Genomic DNA, 5,219 nt, shown 5'->3' with positions numbered 1-5,219 from the left:
CAGCAGCTGCTTTTGGTGCACACTGAAGCTTCTCTAGGCTTGTTTCAACGCTCTGCAGCAGTTAAGAGAGTACCACCTATTTAGGGGATACTGTAAAAGCTTTAGCTTTTCTAGAGATTTTCTCACCCCTTAAAACTGTATTTTATATTTCTATTTTTGTTACTTATATTTTTCTATTTTTGTATTTATTTAATTTGTGTTGACTTGTTTATTTTTTAAACTATATGAATTCATTTACCTAACACATCAGAACCACAATGAATTAAAATTAAATTAGCCTCGTTTTCTAAGGGGTAAAGATTTAATTTTTATTTAATAATGTTGGTATGTTTTCTGTCATTGTTTTTTCTTGGGGGGCAGTGTTTGTAGCGGCTTTTGTTTTGGTTTTTGTTTTTCTGTTTGCTTTGTTTTGGAGTTCTTTGTTAATAAACAAAGAGGTTCAGAGAGGCACAAAATAAAATGTCAACTTTGTTTTATTGCTACCTCTGAAATACAACTCGACACCAAGTTATTGCTGGTAATACTGTGTATGGGTAGAATGAGACCTGTTAAGGGGTTGAAAGGAAAAAAGTGGCAGCATAATACTGAATAGCTCCTGCTTTACCAACATGAATTTGGTAAATTTCCTTGGAAATGTGCCCTACAATGTACAAAAACTCCAATTAGGATGGAAAACTGGAAAAAAAATATATTCTCTTACTAGAATCAGAGAGAGAAAAAACATCAAATAAAAGGAAGAAATAACATCTAAATCCCAGCTTGCCTGGAAAACAAGCTTAGGCATTTCTAACACTGCAAACTTTTGGAACAGTCATCAAGTTGGTGGAAGTTCATGGAACAAATTTAAATCTGCTTCCTCTGCTCTAATTTTAAAGGGAAGTGGAAATTCAACAGGTCCAGCTACTCCTATCCAAGAATGATCTGTGTTTTGTGGGAGTAACAATGCAAAGAAACTCGAATCTTACTTGTATTTGACATCGGAAACTCTCAGCAGAGTTGGGAAGTTTCAGTGGAACAAAAGCACCACACTTCCTGCAATAACAAAATTGGACTCGGCAAGTCAGGAATTTTATTTACACATCCACGGACAAGGAGGGGGATGACACCAGGAATACACTCCAGCTGAAAGCAAGGATTTATTGGAAAAGGCAGGAAATCAAACTGACAGTCTCTGTCCAGTTATGGCCAGGCAATTATCCAGGAGTCAGAAAGAAAAGTGGGAACCTTGGACTGGGATAAGGCCTTCCAGTGGCTTCACTTCCTACTGGCTCTCTCCTTTTCGCCAACTACCTGCAAGAGGAAAAGCAACAGGAATAAAGTCTCAAACAGGATGGCCTTGGTCCAGGCAGACTGAAATGCAGCTCCCAGGGAGGGAGGCCAGGCTGTGCCTCGGGGAGCTCCGGGAATCTGGGATTGCCCGTGGGATTAAAGGGCTGGAAAAGCACACCCACCTGCCAGGTTCAGTGCTGGGACCGAGCAAGGCCGGGGCTCGGGGGCAGCAGTCAGAGCTGGGACTGCAGGAGAACACCCCAAACCCGGGTTAAACATCCGGCACGACACGCAGCACGCTCCGGGAGAAACTCGGGTGGGAGAAGCCCCGGGATGCTCCACGTTCCTTGCCCTTGGCAGCTGTGCCAGGGCCTCCATCAGAATGCTGACCTCACCGTGCAGCTCCTACAAAATAGGAGAACTTATGGGAATCGCCCAGCAATCCATGAACTTCCAGTTATTAAGAACCACAGCTGCAGCGAAAGGTGCCCAAACTCTACTGCAAACCAGCAGGTCTGAGGAGACGCAGGGATTTATTCCAGAGGTGGCATGTTGGTGTTACTACTTTAAGCTCCTGCCGCTAGAACATATTTGTACAATAAAAACATTATTGAGGCAGCTAAATTAAAATTAGATTTTTTACAGTAAAGTCAGCCAAAAAAGAGAGTCTCAAAATTAAGATATAGGCCGCACAGTTATTTAAAAAAAAAGTTCTCATTCATGAGCATAACCTGCCAGCCTCTCATGTTTTCAGTCCTTACCATTTATTTTTACCAAGGTGATGATTAAAACCGTGTAAAAAGCTCAAAAAAAAAAAAATCCAGGACAAGGCAGGTGTTTTCCCAAGTACCCCCAGTGTGGAGCTGTGTCAGCCACAAGTGTTTGCTCCCTCAGCCCAGCCCGGAGCAGGCTCCAGCTGCTGCCCAGGGGGGTTACCAAGGGACTCACTTGTTTCAAGCTGTAAATGCAGGTGGCCTGCACTGGAGTGCCAAAAAATGTGAAATATGTGACTCTCACCTTGAATAGCGATCGATCTTCTCAGGGGAGCCCCTCACCCAGGACAGGGGGCTCTGCCACGGATTTCATCCCTCTGCATCTGAAAGAAAGTTGGGACAAAAGTCAGAGTGCTGCAGGATACCTTGACAGCTCCACACATCTTGTGGCAATCTAGGAATACCCTCGACAGTCTAACTACACCCCACATCACAAATTTCAAGCCCCCGGCACTATTACCCTCGTACCCCTACACCCAGACTAAGCAGCAAGGCAGAGCAGCTCCCGGCCAAACACACACCAACACCCGTGACACAGCACAGGACAAACGAGGGAACACAACAGGGACAGAAAACTCTGGGCAAGAAGAATGACCCTGAGGGTCCAGAGAACTCGGAATGAGATGACCTAGGTAAGATGGAAGGTGAGCTGGCCAGGCTCAGAGAACCCTGCAGGAACAAGATGCCATCGGGATGACTTATCCCAAGAAATGCAGAGATGGATGCCCAAGAATCCTACAGTCAGAATCCTCTACCTGTCTTTGCATTCTCACAAGACCTAACCCGCCGAATGGATCAGGGCGGTGCACGGCTGTCAATACAGCTCAGAACAAGACCTGAAAAGGCATCGGACTGGATGCTTGTGAAGAGAGATGGATTCTGATGAGTGTCCGAGCAGCTGAGACAAAGGCACCTGGCTGAGGAGCACAGAGATCAGAAATGCTAAGACTGATGCCAGGGGTTTTGATAGGCCCCTCAAAGGGCTAAGTGAAAAGACAGCACACACAAGACACCCAAAGGACAGAGAGCACAACAGACAAGTGACACAACACACACCAGGACTGCTCTGCCCTGCACACCTCGGCACTGTGATCCAGAATGAGACCTTCCCTTGATGTAGCCTAAGGGGTCACATCTTGGACATCCCTGTCACCAAAAATGACTCAAAAAATCCCTCCCACTGGCCCCTGATCCCACACCCCGCTTTCAAGCCCTCCCTGGCTCCGAGCCCTCCACTTATCTCTCGGACGTCTAGGGAGGTGAATCCACGCTGGGTGGCAAAGAAGGCCGCCTCTCCCTCAGGGAAATTCCTGCTGCTGCTGGGCTGTTGTCTCCTACACAGCTACAATAAAGAAAACCAAACATCAAAGCATAATCTTAGCAGCACATCAGCCAGAAACCAGCAATTCTGCTACTCACTGTCTCCTAAGCTTGCCTGTGTCCTCGGCCCCGTGCTTCAGCTGCGCTCAGAGGCCAATGCCGGCGTCGCAGGGTCTGCCTGGGTAAAGAGCAGACAAGGTGACGTGGCAGCGCTGGAACTTGAGGGGACCATCCCTCCTTCTCCTCCCTGACTCACCTCAACTCCTCGCCCGTTATCCAAGCCTACCTGGATGGGGCCTTCACAAGGAGAAGATCAAGGCTCCATCACAGACTCCTGGAATGCTCCCGGAGGGCTCACGGGTGAGGTGACCCGGGTCTGTCGTCCGGTTGGTGAGAGGGGAGCTCGGCCTCCTGCGAGTGGACTCCCTAAAACACACAATAACGGAGGCTTAGAGTTGCACCAGCGAGTGAGGCTTGAACAATAGCAACTGCTTCTGTCCACCCATCACTGCTCACCTCGCCCACGTCAGCTTGACTGCTGAGATCCGGCTTTACCACCTAAAAATAAAGACAAAGAACAGAGCTGTAACACAGCCATCATTTACACCTCCCCTGCAAACACAAACAGGGACTGACCTTCTCAGGGGAGCCCCTCACCCAGGATGGGGGGCTCTGCCACGGATTTCATCTCTCTGCATCTGAAAGAAAGTTGGGACAAAAGTCAGAGTGCTGCAGGATACCTTGACAGCTCCACACATCTTGTGCCAATCTAGGAATACCCTCGACAGTCTAACTACACCCCACATCCCCACATCACAAAATGCAAGTCCCCGGGACTCATCCTATTACTTCTACACCCAGACTGAGCAGCAAGGCAGAGCAGCTCCCAGCCAAACACACACCAACACCCATGACACAGCACAGGAAAAACGAGGGGACACAACAGGGACAGAAAACTCTGGGCAAGAAGAATGACCCTGAGGGTCCAGAGAACTCGGAATGAGATGACCGAGGTAAGATGGAAGGTGAGCTGGCCAGGCTCAGAGAACCCTGCAGGAACAAGATGCCATCGGGATGACTTATCCCAAGAAACGCAGAGATGGATGCCCGAGAATCCTACGGTCAGAATCCTCTACCTGCCTTTGCATTCTCACAAGACCTAACCCGCCGGAATGGATCAGGGCGGTGCACGGCTGTCAGTACAGCTCAGAACAAGACCTGAAAAGGCATCGGACTGGATGCTTGTGAAGAGATGGATTCTGATGAGTGTCCAAGCAGCTGAGACAAAGGCACCTGGCTGAGGAGCACAGAGATCAGAAATGCTAAGACTGATGCCAGAGGTTTTGACAGGCCCCTGAAAGAACTAAAGGAAAAGACAAGACACCCAAAAGACACAGAGTGCACAAGAGACACAACACACCCTGGGACTGCTCTGCCCTGCACACCTCAGCCCTGTGATTCAGAATGAGACTTTCCCTTCATGTAGCCTAAGGGGTCACATCTGGGACATCCCCATCTCCAAACCCAACTGAAAAAATCCCTCCCGGTGACCCCTGCCCTGGCACCCTGCTTTCATCCCCTCCCTAGTTCCGAGCCCTCCACTTATCTCTCAGACGTCTGGGAAGGTGAATCCACGCTGGGTGCTAAAGAAGGCCGTCTCTCCCTCAGGGAAATTCCTGCTGTCGCTGGGCTGCTGTCTCCTAGTCAGCTACAATAAAGAAAACCAAACATCAAAGCATAATCTTAGCTGCACATCAGCCAAAAACCAGCAGCTCTGCTATTCACCGTCTCTTAAGCAGGACCGGGTCCTCGGGCCCCGTGTGTGCTTCAGCTGAGCTCGGAGGCTGACGCTCGCAG

The 5,219-nt window shown here is 48.8% G+C and overlaps 1 long non-coding RNA gene across 1 annotated transcript; it reads right to left on the bottom strand.

Moving 5' to 3' along the window:
• Nucleotides 1-1,046: 1,046 nt before the first annotated feature.
• On the bottom strand, nucleotides 1,047-2,455 carry LOC136304466 (uncharacterized). The gene is made up of 3 exons (XR_010724607.1): nucleotides 2,287-2,455; nucleotides 1,452-1,674; nucleotides 1,047-1,290 (listed from the first exon to the last, which is right to left on the bottom strand). It is a non-coding gene; the product is annotated as an uncharacterized lncRNA (long non-coding RNA).
• Nucleotides 2,456-5,219: the final 2,764 nt, after the last annotated feature.

Source organism: Chamaea fasciata, unplaced genomic scaffold, assembly GCF_029207755.1.
Source record: "Chamaea fasciata isolate MVZ Bird 193981 ecotype frontalis unplaced genomic scaffold, bChaFas1.0.hap1 SCAF_94, whole genome shotgun sequence".
NCBI classification, from domain to species: Eukaryota; Metazoa; Chordata; class Aves; order Passeriformes; family Sylviidae; genus Chamaea; species Chamaea fasciata.
Note: the sequence above shows the minus strand (reverse complement) of the source record. Positions and strands in the feature narration are given on the sequence as shown.